This window comes from Drosophila elegans, unplaced genomic scaffold, assembly GCF_018152505.1.
Source record: "Drosophila elegans isolate 14027-0461.03 unplaced genomic scaffold, ASM1815250v1 contig_149, whole genome shotgun sequence".
NCBI classification, from domain to species: Eukaryota; Metazoa; Arthropoda; class Insecta; order Diptera; family Drosophilidae; genus Drosophila; species Drosophila elegans.
The window spans coordinates 12,718,590-12,737,583 of record NW_024545513.1 but is presented as its reverse complement, the minus strand read 5'-3'; the positions used below and the strand labels follow the sequence as shown (position 1 = coordinate 12,737,583).

The following is an 18,994-nucleotide window of genomic DNA, read 5'->3' as shown; positions in this document are numbered from 1 at the left end:
ATCGGTCATTCAGACGGTAACATACGCAAAATGTTTGAGTTCTACAAATTGCAAAAACTAGTGCAGGAACCAAATTTGTACATATGTACATACATATAGCGTACAGTAAGGCCCCGGAAATATCAAAATTTAGAATGTGAAAAAATTAGTATTTTAAACTAATTGATTTAAGCTTAAAATAAAACTACAGTCAATCAATTTTATCAAGGCAAACATTTTTGGCAATCGTTTTTTGGGCAGAAATAAATGTTGTTTTAATATTTTTGTTGAAAATAAGAAAAATGTAAAGAATATATGTATATACTAAGATTTTTAATAAAAAAAAATCACACAAAATTATATTAGTGCGGTAACATCAGTTTTGGAAAATGCTCATATTAATGTCTTAAGAAATTAAATAAAAGCGGCATTTAATTTTTTTAGGGGGAACCAAATCAAATTTGAATACAATTATATGAATCTTGTTTGAATCAAAATAAAGGACACAAAAATTTGTTTAAATTTTTTACTTACGAACCTATGGCAAACTGCGTTTAACAAATTGTGACTAAAAGAAAACCAAAGAGTCCTTAAACATATCCGATCTTTTACTGTACGCATTCAGATATTTATACATATATATATTTGTGTGAGTGAGTGTGTGTGTGTCAATTTATATATATGTGTACATATATGTAAGAACAATTTGCGCTCGTCAATTGCAAACGCGTCGCTGCCGACGTCGACTGCGGCAGCGACGTCGCTGCCATTGAATTTTCACTGTCAAGGTCGAACGTTGTTCTGATGCGCAACGCAATGCGCAATGCGATCGCCGAGTGGGAGTGCAAGTGCGAGCGAAAGGGCAGATCGCAGACAGAGAGGACCGATGTGCGAACGAAAACGAGAACACAGCGGAGAGAACGAGTGCACAAAAGCTGTGGGAGAATGCAAAAATGCGAAAGTATACAAAAAAAAAAAGGGGGGGAAAATGTGAGGAATGGAGAATGCACACGGACTCCGCTTCCTCCTCTTTGGCTTTTGGTGCTTCTTCTATTATCCCCACTGCCGCACAGTGGGTGGCATTGAACATTTAGAGGCGATCGCACAAAGTTTTATATATTAAATTATTTACTTTTTTCAAATTTTTATTAAATACAAATTTTATTACAAATTACTTTAAAAATGAGCCATTATATTAGGCATTTAGACATTAAATATAACTTAATTGGAACTAAATTGAAATAAATTGAATTAATAATAATTTCAGTGAATATAACAAATAAATAAAACCGTAAGTATCTTTTTATATTAAATTTCTCATTTGTTTATTATATGCATTGATTTCACTTAAAATATTAAAATATTTAGCTTTTTATTATCATTAAGCGAAGTGTCAATATTTAATTTAATTTAAATACAACTATAGTTGCATTTCCGTTTAGATTTTTGCCAGTCCTCCTCCATTCCCTTCCATTGTATATAATTTGCTTGCCGATCACCCCTTGACCCACTGTGCGGGTGTATTTGCGGGTGTATTTGTGTGGGCGCTGTGGCGGAAACGATATGCGGCTTATGTAATGCGACAGCGACAACAACAATCAGCGGCGACGCGTTGGCAGCGTCAAATGCATACGCACACGCTTCCACCGCCCGCCTACCACACCACCCTTCTGATTCCGATACACCCCCATAGCCCCACATACTGCCCCTCCACCTCCATCATTCTTCACTTAACGCTTCCTGCACTTTGTTGCTGTTGTCGGCTACGCTTTTCATATCGCTCAGCGTCTGTTTTTCTCTGTGTGTACTCTTATTTTTTTTCTTTTTAAATTTTTTTTTCCCCTTTTGTGCTTTTTGCATGTTTTCCTATCGCATTTGTTTTCTCAAGTTCGCGCGCGGCTCTTGTGCAATTTGTCATAATACCGCCCACCCCGCGCACACGCTGCGTATGCGTAATATTTCAAGAGAAGTAAAAAAAAATTGCATCGTTTTGTCAGCGCGGTAAAACGTAAACAAAAACAAGCCGCCGCCAAATGCACTTTTGCCCATAAATCAGCGAAGAGAATGGAAAAATCAGCAGGAAAGTGTGGGGAGGGATGGGTATGGTTACAGACCCCAAGGCGCCACGCCCTCAACTGGGCAAAATGAAGACATAATTTGACATAAGCGATGTTAAAGTTCACCAAATCTCAGGACTCGAACATCAAAAGGCAACGACCAAACGAAAACAAAAACTCAACTAAAAACACCACAACAAGACAAATTAAATTCTAGACTGAAAAAAAAAAACCCCAGAAAGAACCGAAGTTGTTCTTGCCCTGATTTTGATTTTAACCGCAAATACTCATATAACCATTTTTTGAAAATGGAATTTTGAATATGGTTAAAGAAAAAACAGAAGTTGGTAAATGTTTACTGGAAAAGCGAATTAAAATTCCTTTTAAAAGGGTATTGAAAAATCGCTATAAAAACCCTAAACAGTGGACTGGTAATGATGTGTGGGGCAGGGGGAGTTTGTCGGTGATTGACTCGACTCAACTTGACGACGGCTCCGCGCCTGCTCGGTCGGCACTTTTGGTGATAATGTCAAAGGCAGCCAGCGGTCTGCCACGCCCCCAACCGCTGCACCGCCCTCCCTTTTGCAGGCCGCCCCGCAATGCTTAATCATGGAAACGGCAAGAAAACCGAAATGCAGCAGCAAACGCTGCGCCTGTCAAAGCTGCGATTAATCTCACTCATAGAGGCGCTGGATAAGGGGCACAAAGTGCAGCAGCCACAGTGGTAAAATAACAAAAAAATAGATTGATAAAATAATTTCACTTTTAAAATAATATATAAAAGTTGGCATATATAAAAAAAAATATTTAAGCTTATATCTGTACTTAACATTACTATTTAACTGATCAAAATGCGACTAATTATTTTAAAACATTTTAATAATATGAGTAAATGTTAAAACATAATTTTAAGACCATTAAATTCTGTTAACCAGAAAGTATATTTTATGAATTAAAAACATTAAAACCCCATGTTAATTGTTTGATTTTTCTTGCAAAATTTTTAAGTACAGTTTAAAATGTTTTAAATGTGAAATTCTTAAAATTCAAACTTTTGAATTCATGAATTGCATTTAAATGTAAATCTATTTTTAGTTTAACCGAATTTATTCCTTCTAAATGCCTTTCAAAATAACGTTATGACTTATTTAGTAACTAAACATATATTTGAAATAAATAAAATTGTTCAAATATTTTTGTTTCCATATTCACCATCTTGTCAACCACTGTATTCCTAGCAGCGTCGGCACTCATAATTGAGATATGAACTTGGCAATATTTCATAAAAAGAAAATATATAAAAAAAACCAGAGAGTCGGAGGGAAAAAAGAAGACTGGTCAGCCAGTGAACTGGAGAACCAAGGACCGAACGACGACGATCGCGGCTTGTTCGTCTAGAAATAACTTAATTGTCACTCAATTACTCAGTTTTCAGCTAAAAGCATTCATTGCTCTGGCTTAACGTCATAGTGGCGCAAGGGAATAGTGGGGAAAAGGGGAAAACTGGGGAGGATGTAGAGGATGTGGAGCCATCTGGGAGTTGGACTTTCAGTAAAACTTCTCGGCTAGGAACCCGTTGCCTAGGCGTGAATAATGGTTGCAGAGACGAGTCTTGGCCACGGCCAGTGAATGGATATTGATGAGTTGCGACAGTTTTTGGCCAAAGGGCAAAATCGCCCAGCACAAGTAAAGAAAAAGGGAAAATAAAAGAGGTTTGGCATAAAAACCGAAGTGTTCCATGCTCTGCAGATTTTCATTTTATAGAAATAAGTTTAAAAAGCTTGTAATAAGTTATGTATTACATTAAAATATAAAGATTTAAATCAATAGTTTGGAATTTAGTATGCCGACCTCAATTCAAATTTTTAAAAATTTCTTTAAAGTACATATTACAATCAAGGCAATTTAGTTTTGTTTTTAAATAAGTCCTAGCTACTTCACAAATATACGCATTTTTCAAAATTAAAGGTGATATGGTAAATATGAAATAAAAAATAATTTCTACTTTTACCTTTAAAAAATATTTAATAAAGAGTTTACTTAGGGCCTCTATTGTGTTTCACAATTCTTAAAATCTCCTTACATATACTTTAGGAATCACGTTCGAATAAAGTTAGTTTTGTTGTAAAATTAAATTAAAATACCTTTAGAAAGGTAATCGGCAAATTTAAATGCCCTAAAACAGGGCACGGCTGAGTTGAAATAGGGACGTTCCTTAAAAAAGGAGAACCTACAAAAAAAATGAGGAGAACGAGGTAATGGACAACAAACTACTTTGTCATGGTCTCGAGGGATTGGCCATCTCAATGCAACTATCAATCAAAACGCTCGTGTGGGTGACCATTTGCGGCTAAAAAGTAAACACTACAAAAGGTCAGCAATCCCTGATTGACATAAATGGATGCATTCATTTTGATCGGGGCCCACGATGATTGAACTTTGCTAATGAGCTTTATTGACCCCAAGGACAAAAAAGATGTTCTATCTAATTTGAGAACACGATTGATTGATTGACTTGCAGGAAAGATGGCTCTGTTATTATGCTTAGAAATTATGTTCTGAACTTAAAAAATCTTAGTAAAAGAGAGATAGTCTTCTTTACTGGTTGACTGGATAAACTGTGATCGACACTAAATGCCGTTGGCTGGAGTAGAGTAAGTGATTGAATGGTGATGAGCCTTTTGCTTAGAACATTTTTAAAGGTTGACGAGTGAAAGGTTTTGAAGCTACAGATTTATTATGATACAAAGAAGGTTAGGTTTATTTTTGAAACGACTTTTTAATTGTTTAACCTTCACTTATAAAAATGTATGTTTTTTCCAATATGTCCGATTGATGCCTCCATTGAAGTCACCTTTTGCTGTTTTTTTGTGCCCCAACATAATTACCAACATTTAGTGCACCTTCCATCATGATTGATGCCGTTTTAGTGGGCCTGCCATTGCAGAAAATACGCCTTGGAAAAGAGTTCTTCCGCAGCCCCTCGTTTCACCCACAGGCCTGCCATAAATCGCCATAAATCCTAATCAAAACTAAGCGCAAACAAGCTGAAACCAGGGAGGCGATGAGGGGAAAAATCGAGGCACCTCTGGAACGTGAATCTATAAATCCATTAATGCCATTTACCGCATAAACATAAAGTAAACGCGGCCCAGGATGATCATCTGGACCATGATGATGATGATGGTGATGCCGCAGACTTTTCGGGGCATCAACACCAACGGCAAAATTTCGGATCCAAGATCCCAAATCCTCATGCCAACCTCCTGTAAGTTTCCCTAAACCAAAGCAATTGCTCCATAAAGTACAACTAAATTGCTCAATAATTTTGTCCACATTTGATTATGTCTTCTGAGGGGGAGTTGGTGGATGAGGTAGATAGTCAAAGCTACACTGACAGAAATATTCTAAAGTAGACGGTTTTTGTATCAAAACCCTGGGAAATAAAAGTAAAATTTTTGAATGTCATACCTCATTGAATTCGTCATAAAATTTCCAATTGATTGGCATTTCAGCTTACAAACTGTATTTGTGGCCAATTTTTCTGAAAAATCATGATGTAACCTTCAAATCAAACAGGGAATAATAAAGGTCCTCAGCTGCATAAAACAGTATATCTTTTGACGGTGTGACTTATTTGAACCAAATTTCCAGGGCAAATAACTTTAAAAATTCTATCATTATGGCCCGAAAAACGAACTTTTTGAATTACCAATAATTTTTATGGGCTTTCATTTTGTGGTCCAAGTACAATTTATCTTTGAATCTGGGAAGTGAAGGTCTAGAGGCTATACATTGTTTTTTTTTTTTTTTTTCTGTGTACAGTGAACTCTTCCTCGTGGCAAACCCCCCGATCCTCCCGCGTCCAACGACTGGCAGTCACGATTGTGCGGGGCAGGCCAACACTAAATTCAAAACCCATAAAGACATCAAAGCAGGCAACGCGTGTAACAATTTGCCAGCCAGCCAACAACAACCGATGCAACAGCAACAACAAATGCAACAAAACGCAAATTAACAACGGACCAACAACATACACTCACGGACAGGCCAAAAGGAGTCCGGAGAGGATTGGGGGACCTGAAAACCAAAAACTGGGAACTTGGAACGTGGAACTGGGGACTTACAAAACGACGACGACAACGATCGGTCGAGAAAAACACAGCAAAAAATACAAAAACAACAACAACAACAACTACAAGAGGGCGACCAGGCCAAGGTATCCGCACCCGCACAATCCCAAAAACAACAACGACAACAGCAACATGAACAACAACGACAACAACAACATTAGCAACAGCGATAACAACAGAAACAACAACCTCGGGCTGCCCAAGAAGATGCTGGCAAAACGAAACTGGCAATACCCTAAATAGAATAGAAAAGGTTAAAAGGCTACTTGAACACTCATACATAATGCGCACATTTATTTTTACCACTTAAACATAAATGGGGCATTTTAAAATGCTTAAGTTCTGATATAACCAAGAAATACTATTTCAAACACTACATTTACTAAAGAATTTTCAAAAACTCGCAAAAGACTTTTTAAGAAATTATACATTTTTTTTTTCGTTTTGTATAATTTATAACTTTAAAATACATTTTTAATAACATAAAATATTTTCAGAAGCTTACAAGAGTAGAGCATGGAGCAATATGTATAATTAAGTACAAACATTTATAGAAAGAGAAGTAAAAATTAAAAAAAAACAGAAGTAAACGCCCGACTTAATAAAAAAATTTGAAGGTGGTTAGAAATTTATATATTTTATATGTATAAATTTGCGACAAATATATTTTTCAGGTTCATAAAAAGATCAATTATTTCATACAAGTTAATGGACATTGCGGTTGAGCAAGAATATATAAACAATTTAGGATTAAAATATTTCCCTCACCCATTTCCTATGTTCCATCGATTGTGGTAAACTCTTCGATTATCAAGTAAGGAAATTAAATTCTAGCAAATATGACGTGTCTTTAGTTTGATGCTTAGCCTTTCCATTTCTTTGGGGTTTAAAAATTCCCCGATAACAGAGACAGCAGAGAAGGCCCACCCACACGACAGTTGGGACAGGTATTGTGGTTTTTCCGATTTCGTGGATGGATGAACTCCGATCAACCGGGATGGAGATGGATGGATGGATGGAAATGGAAAGAGAGAGAGAGAGAAAGAGAGAGATGCCGCCGGCTCACGATCGATGGTGCAGATGAAATGCTCATTAAAAATGTAGAAAGCTCTCCCAAAGACCCGCGATCGATAGCCCGCGATCTTGCCGATTGGCCAACCGATCGACCGATTGCCCGATCACTAGCTTTCTGTCAGCGCTAATCGCATGATCTTAATTTACAGCAACAACTGAGCAGGACGATCGACTACCGGCGACAGAGATCACTTAGAAAAGGAAAGATAGAGAGAGAGAGAAAGATATATATATAGAGAGAGAAAGAGACAGCGATATAACGACATCAAGCAGAGGAAGGAGCTCCATGATCCGATCTTGGCCAATTTGGCTAACGCAACTTTCGCTTTTGCCGACTGCTAACGATCGTCAATCGACGGCAATTTATTATTATGCAGCGATCGCTTGTTCGTATTTAATTCAATTAAAAGACGGTTAGAAATCATGGTAATTATATTTCCAGGAAAGCCACAGAACTGCGATCGTGAATGGCAAGTGTAATTTGTAATGATCATTAATCGATTCACGATCCAACGGAGAGAGAGAGAAAAAAATGCGTATTTAATCCAATTTTTATGTCGTGATTGGTAAATGACCTGGGAAATGGCAAATTAAACTAGATCGTTCGTTAACAGACATTTTATGTCACTGCAAAACTGCAGATCTCAGTAATTTATTTAGTGCTTTTTTTTTCAAACAAGAAAGATACACACTTAAATCATTTTCAAAATGGTATTTCCACAGAATAAATAATTTCATTTGAAATTGTATAGCTTTTATTAAACAAAAGCACTGCTGTAGTGTGCTTAGTGATTTTATTTCATTATCTCAAACTCTTTAATTTTTTAAGAAAAAATCCTAATGATTTGGCCCAAAAAAAAATCCGCCATCAAGATCTGGTCGAACATCAAATTGCAATAGCAAATCCATCACCATCGGCTGGGAGGAGAAATCAAATATGAAAAGAATTCAGCATACATACAGATAGCAACAACCAAAACAACAACAACCAGAGCAACAACTTTGACAACATTGAACAACAACGCTTTCCGCTTCGCGATAAGGCCAAAATCCAAACAACCAACAACAATTGTTGGTAAGGCGTGTGTGGGCGCAATTTTCCATTGAATTATAAATTTTTCGTATTACAATTTTTCTTCTCCAACTTTACACGGAGAAAAAAGTTATATTTTTTGTAACATTTTTAAGTTGCGTCTAAATCATTTCGTTAAAGGATTACTCATATTATATTGATTTAAATTTAATAATTTCTAGAGCTTATCTAAAAACGTTGAACGTTTAGCTCTAAAGGTGTCATTAATTGTGTAAGACAAGCGTTCACATAGTCCTAGTGTTTGACTGCTTGGTCACACAGTATACAATTTAAATCTAAATTAGTTGAATATCAGTTAATCCAAAATGAAATCTGCTACATTTTAAATTGAAAAACTGATCCTTTTTTCTTTTTGTGCATCTATCGCTCTCTCTTTTTCGCTTATTGTGGATTTTGGCTTGTCATAATTTTCATTACATGTTTTTCTGCCATGTTTGTTGCTTTCGTTGGGGGTAAAACCAAAGCGTACCTATAAAGCCTGATAAAGATCTTTCCATAGAGAGTGCGGGCTGTGCAACAACAACAACAACAGACATAGCAGTAACAACAAATGCACAACATTGAACAACAGAAAATTGCAACAATCTGATAAAGACAACAACTGAACTCAACTGAGAGACTCAATTGCGGTTTGTGTTCCGAATACAAAAAAAAATAAACAAAAACAGACAACAAAAATTTGCAAAAAAAAAAAATTTCTGGAAAAAAGTGCGTGAGCTGCGGTCCCAAGAAACTTGTGGGTTGAGAGTTGTCCGAGACAGTTTTGTCACAGAAATTATCGACACGAAATACTGACAGCCGATACGAGAAGTGAAATGTGTTTCCTTTTACTCGTAAAATATGTAATATTTATAAATATTCTTCAAAGCTTAAAGGTTTCAAAAATTAAACTATTACACTTTAACCTTTAAAACTTAAGTAAAATAAATATTTATTAAAATACGTCTTTTAATTAAAATTATGTACTAATTTTTTATTAAAAGAATTATTAATTAATATTAATAATAACCATCGCGTTAAGCGACTGAAAGAAATACGATTTTTAGAAGAGGAAACTTCAGAGCTAAACGACAACTGTGTCAAAACAAAACGACAATAAACAAAACTCTAACAAAACTTGCGAGTATATGTGTGCGCCTGCGCCTTCGATTTTCCGTGTAGCGGACCCAGCCACGCCCCCCACCGCCCCGGATTTCCATTGCCGCCCACCCACGCAGCCTCCGTTGTTGACGGATTGAGAGATTTTCCCGCTGTTTATTTTGGCTGCCTTCGCTGGCATGTTCGTTGGACGCAGTGGCGCAAATCGGGGACGCCATGACATTATAATATGTCAATTTTTATGCCGCTTGGCAGGCGCGTGTTAGAAAATGTCAAAATCCAGCGGCGCAGTCAAACTCTCAAGTCAGCCGAGCAACAGCAAAATGAAAAAAAATTGAAAAAAAATATGCCTACAACATCGAAAACAGTAACAGCAACAACTCTATTGTGCGCCCACGCGTTTTGTTCGCGTTTTAAAACGCGACCACTGTGTGTGCCTGTGTCAGGCCCCCTTTAACCCCTTATAGCCCCCCTTCTATCACTTCACATCCCAATCCACCCAACCCCACCCCACCCACCTCTCAAGTTGTCTCGGCATGTTTGTGCTCCGGAGGTTTTTATAGTTTTTTATTTGCCTGGCATCGAACATTTTTATGAGACTCCAGCGGACGCATTGTCAGGCGCACAGGGGTTAAAATCAGAAGCGGTGAATGGGGGTTTCATTGGGGATGGGGATCTTACTGTGCGGGTGCGGCTAGTATACACGATATTAAATCAAGTATACCACAATTAACAATAATCCGCTAGCACATAAATACTTCGTTGGGTTACCAATAAACAAAAATAAGGATTTAACAGAAAAAAATTGTTCTATTATAATTTTTATTGAAAATACCATCGCAAACCCAAAATTATGTTAATAATATATATCCAATATTATGATGATATCAAGTCTCAAGAACCTAAAATTCAAATAAAATAAAATAAAATCCTTCGTTGGGTTTGAGAAAATAAAATGTATTTTAATATTTAAGATACATTTTTAAAAATGAATGCATAATATTATACTTTTTAAGTCCTAAAAGAAGTAAAAAGTAACTTTAAACTAAATTGAATATGCTTTAAACGCGTAACTACCTAAACGTTAAACTAACTTTCTTATATTTTTTTTCTCCCAAAAATGAAAGGCTAAAACAAGGCAAGTCCCCTAATCCGTTAAGAAATAACCCACAACAAAGGCCATGTGGCCATTTTTTCGTCGTTTATCACGCATCGCTGTCAAAATGTCACTTTAGCTTAACGTTGGCAGGCGATATCTCAAAAGGAGAGGTAGTACACAGGTAGTAGTTGGTAGTGGCAGCATCCAAAACCACTCCACACCCCCTGGTACTTTTTTTTTTAAATCTTTTTTTCTCAGCCGCTGCGCACGCGTAATAACGCAACGAAATCACGTTAATGACAGTCAACTACGAGGAGGGAGGGGCTTTGTAGTATACCCCTTGGAAAACCCCTTTCAGTAGTTTTTTTTTTCTTTCCTTTTTTTTTTTTGCAACTCCTCCTCAGGCGGTTGCTACTTTTTTGCCATCTCCTTTTGGATGCACCTCAATTCGCCTGCGGGCAAAAATCTCGACCGCTGTTTTGTCACATCATTATCAGGTATCACTCTGCTTGGGAAAGAAAGAGACATCCGAGGAGGAAGAAAGAGAGAGAGATAGTCAGAGAGCTGTTGCATTTTCGACATTATTGACATGACAGCGAGACTTTAGCAGGTGTGAAGGAATTCGCCGTGCCTGACACTAAATCATGCCCGCCATATACGTATGAGTGTGACTGTATATACTGAACACTGTATGTCCATGAGCGTGGAACTTTTGTCGGCGACTTTGATTGCAAGACGCTGGCCGACGATGATGATGATGTTGCCACCACCAGTGGCGTTAATAAAGTCATCTAGCGGTAAACACTCCTAAGCAAAATTGAGGAGAAATGCAGAAATGCAATCAAAAAATGTCAATGGCAATAAATAATGGCCCTATGTGAAATGTGGTTTTTTTTTCTTGCTGAGAAAACTGGAATGGAATATTGCGTAATTTTTAAGTACATTTTTCATTCATTCATTTCAATATCCATAAGGAAGTTCAATAATAAGAAGACAGTGAAACAAATGAACTTTGTCGAAAGTCTAAGACTATATTATATTATTTAATCAACCGATGCACACAATATACGCAGTGTGACCTTGCACTTTAACGAAATTTAGAATTGAGTGACCATTTTCCTAAAAGATCAGTTAATTGATTAAATCAATAGCAAATCCAAATCGAATTTGAAAGGGTTTCACTTTAACTAAGAAAAGTTAAAGTCGATTTTGAAAAGTTATCCTTTCGATTAATCAAAACCAAAATCCCTGCTGGCCAGTGTAATCAGCAATGTCAATTGAAACGTTTAACGAGAGCAGAGACCCAGCGGATACCCAAGACCAAGACCGTCCGCTTAGATCCGATCCGATCCGATTGCATCGCATTGCATCGGATCCGATCGCCTGATGAAGTCCCAGAGCAGCGGACATCGAGCCGAGCAAAAAGTTCAGCAAGGCGGCAACAAAGTGTGCGCCTTGTGGTTGTTGCATGAATAATTCATAACAGCGGCACCAGTTAATAACTGAGCAGCACAGCTCAGTCCGCACAGCACAAAAAGTGAAAGCTCATAAGGCAATCAGTCAAAACGTCATCAATAGAATTAAGTAATCAACTCGGGGACCCAAAAACAGCAGCGGCAGCAAACCAAAACTGACCACACACAACACAACGGGGCCAGTAAAGGCAACAATGGACAGCAGTAAAAAAAAGAAAAAAATAGGAGGAAATGGGAAAAAATAATAAAGGAACAGAAGAAAAAAACATTGCCAACTTCACATTGATTGCGGTCCAAAAAGGAGTCGAGAAGTCGAGAACAAAAAGAGGCGCGAGTGGCAGGACCACCGGAAAAAAGGGCACCAAAAGAGTAGCCAGCAGCAGCAGACACTCCACGGACGGACAAACGGACATGCAGACTTACGGACAAGCCGACATGTGGACAACCGGACAACCGGACAATCGGACAGCCGGACCAACGGACCAACGGACCAACCGACAGCAGTTGGAACAGCAGTTTTTGCTTATAGCCTCTTTCCTTTATCTGCTGCCTGTTTTACTTTTTTTTTTTTTCTTTATTTTTTGGGCAGGTCTTGGACCTGCAGTTATTGTGGTTTGACCAGTTGCAGGGCACCTCTCAGTTGGCCACAACCACAAAAAAGCGGAGTGGGGCAGCCAGAAGATATTGAACTTGCGCCTGCCGAAGAGAATCTGTCGGGAAGCCAATACAAAATTATCGGGCTTCGTATCAATGCTCGAATTCGGTTGGCATATTGGTGGATTGTTTTGATTAATGGGCAAACATTTTATACAAAATATGGGGAGTCCTTTCACCCAAGAAGTTCTTTAAAAAACTACAAATAATTTTACAGTGAGAACTGAAATAACTTTATAAGTTTGGTTACAATAAAAATATTATTTTAAAGAAACCTAAATTTAAACACGTATATAAATTTTCTTAACATTCCCTCCATTTCCCAGAAATTTTGTAACCCTTTCCTAAACGAACCCACTGAACTTTTTCATTATTTCAATTAAAATGCATATGCATTATCTCCGTGTCTATTCCGTCGCTTTCGATCCTTGTTTACATATTTTATTTTTCGCTTTGCCTTGCGTTTTTCGTTTTTATTTTTTTGTTTTTTTTTTTTTTTGTTGTTGCTGCCTTCTTGGTGGTGCAATTAAAATAATTACAATAATTATATAGTTACAGTAGCGACAGTACCAGTGCAGAAGAACACTCCCTCCCTTTTTTTGTTATTGTTGTTGCGTCTTTAGAGGGTGCGCACATTATTTTATTATTTATTTTATAGATTCCGGCATTTGTCGCCAGACATGCGACTGGGCGAGCGAATTACGCAGAAATTGCCATGAAAATTGCTCGATTTACCCCGTTGGCGGGTCGGCGGGTCCTTAACCCTCTAAAGAGGGTCTGGTCACATAATTAGCCGCGGCAAATAATTAACATAAGTGAGGGGCAGGGCAGTGCAGAGCAAGGCTAAGAGCTGAAAGCTGAAAGTTTGAAGCCAGCTGGAACGTGCCCAAAAGGAGCAAATTTGCCGCTATGTATTTGCAGGCACGCGTCTCGCAAAGTGTCGATATAACTACAAACATGAGTACATATATATATATATAAATGGCCATATATATGCACATATCCGGAGATGAATAAATTAAAAACATTTTGGCAATTTTTTGGGTCCCCTTTAGTCCTTTGATTCGTTTCGTGTTGCCTGCTTGTTGCCTGTTTGTATTCATCCTTATCGACATCTCCTGCCTGGGGTTATCCAGCACAGAAAATGGTAATTTTTTAATAATTCCATTGGGGAATGGTTATATTTAAGGAAACCCAGGTATGGAAGATCATTGCATGTTTAAAACAATTTTTCTATATATGTAATATTGATTTAAAGTTTATCTACGATGTTTAGAATATGGGCGGATTACAGAGTATGAATTTAAAAAATGACAAAATATTACAGCATACTTTTATGAAAGCAAGATCATTTTGTTCACTACCGTATTCTAAAAATAGAAAATAACTTTAAATTGTTTTAGTATTATCTCAACTTTTTGCTAAATGTGGTTTAATTTTTGTTAACAAAACCTTGTACCTCTTTTAAAAGTAAATCTAATAAACAGAACAAAAATTTTGAAAATTTTTGAAAACAATTTTAGCAAACTGATAGCGGCAAATTCTGGGATTTGCTTAGCATGACACAAATATCTTCCGCCCTGCAAATCTCCGCTCGCCATTTTTCTCATGCTCCACTTTGATTTGCTTATCAAGATCAAAGAGATCGCTGCTCTTCTTCTCTTATTTCGTTTTGAAACAGCCAGAAGAACAGGAAGAACGGGCTGGAGAAAGACACCCGCACAAAATCCAAATCTGCAAGAGCCAACAATAGATTTTGACGTCTTGGAAATTGTGTGGAAGAGCTGCAATTTGCTGTGGCCTCCAAGTTCAACTAACATTAAAAGAAGTGCACAGAAACGAGAAACAGGAGAAGAAAAGTGGAAGCTGGGTCTGCGGAAGGAATGCCGCAAAAGCGAAGACTGTAGACTGTAGATTGTGGACTGAAGACTGGGGACGGAAGACCGAAGACCGAAGACTGCAGACTGCAGAAAAGGGGCGAAGAATCGAGCGAAGACAATTCGAGCTGCGTGCTCTGCGTGAGCGTCGTACGTTTCACTGACTGAATGACTGAGTGACTGACAAACTGGCAAACTGACGAACGCCAAAACTGAACCGGGTCTAAGCCAAAGCGAAGACTAAAGGCTGAATACTGAAGACTGCAGACTGAAGACCAAGACTGACTTGGCCCATCATCCATCCATTTATTTCTGAGTTCCTGAGCTGCAGTTGCGGGAGTTGCAACGGCAAAAGGAAAACCAAATTATACACATGAATACACAGGTCAAAAATATAAATGCCACGAAAATTTTACAAAAATATTTCATTTTTAAAAATTAAAGGAACCTTTGATTGTTTATAAAGTGAATCAGGGCAGATCTGGGAATAGAAAAACAAACCTTTAATGCGTATATTTCTATTTTAATACCACTCTCTTACTGCAATACTATTATTAAATATTGATAACATTATATTTTTGTAAAAGAACTCATAGAGGACATAACTAAAAATTAAAGTGTTAAGTCTAAAATGATATCCGAAGTTTTTAAAAATGCAACATAGTACTCTATTCTTTTCAAATATTTTTTAGAGTGTAACTAAGTTTGAGTTGGAGACTGGGAACAACGCCTCCCGCGCACATCCCCCTTCGGGCCTCACCAACACAATTGAAATTCCTCTAGCGCAGAAATTACATTTCACGCTGGAAATGCGTGCTCTGCGTGCAGCAAAAAACCAAAACCAAAATGCAACAGCAACAAAAGTTGCAACTGCAACAGCAACAACCATTACAAGTGCAACAACAACCATATCAGAAGCTGCAATTTCTGTCAGAAGAAAGACAAAGCGCCTCAGTAACTTTGAGAGGACAAGCTCTGGATGCACTATCAAACATTAATAAATTTAATAATTGAAAACAAAAATATTTGGATTTAAATTTGAATTCAAATTAATTAATGATCAAAGATTTGAATACATTTTCCAAACATTTTCGATAACGACAAAAAATTTTTTCCTGACTGCAATTTTTAACAACTAAGATTTTTCTTAAGGTTTATTGGCTCAAATACAAATTTTATCAGTAATTAAGTTTTAAGATATTACATCAATAATATCAAAAATCGGTGAATTGTAAAAGACAAGTACCATTTTTTAATATTTTCATAAATTCCAGAAATAGAGTAATTCCAGATAAGAACGAGTTGCAAAGGGAAGATCAGTGGGAGGCTGCCAAGTAGCTTTCAGATCCAAAGTGTAGGTGCTGCGAAGGAATAGTGGGATGTAGCTGGGCTCATTCCGTCATGCCGGGAAATGCCAAAAGCACAACACTTGCAGCCGAGAAGAAGATTTCAAAAGTGGAGGTAAAAACAAAGGATTTACACGCAAAAAAAAAATTGTTTTGACACAAATATCACAAAATCATATTAAAAAAAAACGTGCGTGTTATAATAATTTACATATAAACTTTTGTTTTTTTTTTTTTTTTTTTGTAATAAGATAATATGAAAATGCCTATTCGCTAATAACAATAATATTTTCTTTTGTGTGCAAACTCCTATCGCGGTTTTATGTTGCCATCGCAGTTTTTCTACCTTTTCGGATTTTATTAGGCTTAATTCTTTTTGGCATCGGATTGAAATCATCTTTGCTTTTCACATCTCTACACAACATTGTCATATTCTATGGGCATTCTTTGTTGATTTTGTACCCACTACTTTGCTACTTTGTTGTTGTTTACTTTTCAAGTCTTGCGATTGCAGGATGAAAAAAATCTCCACATTTCTGCTTCTGTTGGATTTGTTTGTTGACACTCGCAACTTTTTCGCAGCCCACACAAAAAATGATGAGAGCCAGAAAAAAAATCAGGGGGAAAATGAGAAGAAGGGTTCCCCAGATGAGGCAGCAATTTTTGCTGGCTGATATAATTAGTAAACATTAAACGTTGCATCAACAGTTCAGTGGTTAAAATGAAACTTAGATTGGTGTTCAATTTCTATGTCAAGATAAATAATAATTTAAATTGTAATGAGTTTTAGTAAATAAATACCGTCATTTTTGAGAAATAAAAACATTCTTTTCTTTTTAAGTTTACTATTCCAACATAATTCATTAAATCATTTAAGGTCTTTTATACCAAGCCCAGGGCCAAATATATTATTTTTTAATTGTTAATAATTCAGCCATTTGGAATAACATTTCAATTAACTGGAGTCTTCATCAAATGAACTCTATTTTCATTAGGCACCATTTTAATTCCATTTAATGTATACGTAAGTACCTTAACTATCCTAATTAGCTCACTTTTCGTTTATCACAGTTCTTCGATGCAATTTCGTTCTCTTTCTTCTTTTTGGAATGACGTCAAGTTGTTCGCTTGGCCGCCAATCCTTGTGTCAAACCATTCTCAAGGGTAAATGGAAAATCCATTAATAAATAAAAAAACGCCACTCACCTGCAACGAGAGAAAGAGATGGTGAAAATACGTTAAAAAAGAATTTCATTAAGTGCACTGGGGGTTCGCATTGGAGGGTCAAATGAAAATACAAATAAAATAATAAATGGGCAGTACAAACAATGAAAAAGGAAAGAAAATAAATGGGTAAACTGACCAGCAAAATGGCGAACAACTATACATACGCATATATATAGTAAACTATGTGCATCCCCACACACACACACACACACACATTGATACTAATAAGCTGACGAGTTTTGCGTGTGTCAACTTTTGCACTTTTTGCGCAAATGCAAATGTGTGTAAAAAGAAAAAAAAAAAAATAAAAAAAAAAATGAAAGAAAACATATTTTCACACGAGACATGACGACACCCCCCTTTCCCATCTGCGGCCAATATTTCCGTCTTCCTCGCACACTGCACGCTCCAGCGAATCGTTGAGCAAAAAGGGAGATATATATACAAATATATATACATATATTTATACCTGTGCAAGTGCATTTATATATATGCATATATGTTTACCTCTACTATAACTTCATTCCAATGGCCGCCCTGCACCACTTCCTCCAGCCTATCGCCCTCTCTTTCTGCCATTCGTTTTAGTATAGGTTTAAAAACCTAAAAAACGAAAACAAGAAAAGCCCATGCATATTGGATGTCTACGAATAGTCCAAATATTTGTTGGAAAATCGCTATAGAAAAACCCCCGAAAACAGTAACAACAATAGTAACAACAATCGAAACACGCAAGGCTCCAAAGACAAGGCTCAAAAATTCACACTGCTAAAAACTGTGGAAAACTATAAAAAAAAAAAAAAAAAAAAAAAATAAAAATTAATCATAATTTGGATTTGAATTTGGCGTAGATTTCGTTAAAACCATTAAAGCAAAATGAAGTTAACAAGATTTTGCAAAGATTGTTTTATTATTAATTTGTATTTAATTATAATTTTATTATTTTAAATATAAACTAGTTTAAATATTTCTAATTTTAAATCATTATTGTTTTAAATATTTATTATTTTTAAATGTTTGTATATTAGTGAATTTGTTTTTTATCTAGCAGCGTTTCTGTGAACATGCATACTGTCCAACTGATCAATTCCTTACTTTTGTTAAATAAAGCTTTATTTCTGTCTGTGTAGGACAAAGAGAAGGCGTGGTGTGTGTGTGTTGCCTGTTCCTCCTTTCCTTGTTTATTTTGTTGGACAGGGGTAGCTCGATTACAGCTAAGGACATCCACACACACTCACACAAGTCGAAACTAGAGAAATACACACTATTCTTCCTGTTCCTATTCCTCCACCTTTTAACCCCCACTCCTCTCTTATTGGAGTTCTTGGCTGAACGCATTTAATGGTCGAACAAATGCCTCCGATTTTTTTTTTTTGTTTTTTGTTTGAGGGTGAGAGTTCGCACACACGTGCAAGCGGTAAGGGTTGCTAACCCTCCGGTGCGTGTGTGTGTGTGTGTTTGTGTATGCGGGATGGAAATAGTGCCCCTAGAGTGCCAAGGAAAGAGAGGGAGCGATTCCGGCACATTTAACCCATTGGCAGCCATTTTTAGTTTTAGCCACCACAAATCCAAACGACTTTTAAGGGAAGAATGGGTTAATGGGGAAAAAAAAGGAAAAAATGAAAAAGTCGATCGAACTAAGTTATTTATTGATCAAAATAACAACTTAACTATATACCTTGTCCAAGAGTAATGCTTAAATTTGAATTTTATAAATTTCGAACTTTATCTAATTTATCATGTTGGTGTAGTGCAAATAACTTTGCCATCTTTATCATTATGTTGGCATTAGAAAATTGTATCTGTTTATAATCTGTTCATAGGTCAGTCATTTCCGTTTCTACTTCAACTTATAGATCAATAGATTTCATATAAGATTTGT

The 18,994-nt window shown here is 36.6% G+C and overlaps 1 protein-coding gene across 1 annotated transcript in view; it reads right to left on the bottom strand.

The window, feature by feature from the left end:
• LOC108137189 (zinc finger protein 316) overlaps window positions 1-18,994 on the bottom strand; it is a 124,915-nt gene that overhangs the window by 91,378 nt on the left and 14,543 nt on the right. The window lies entirely within an intron of this gene.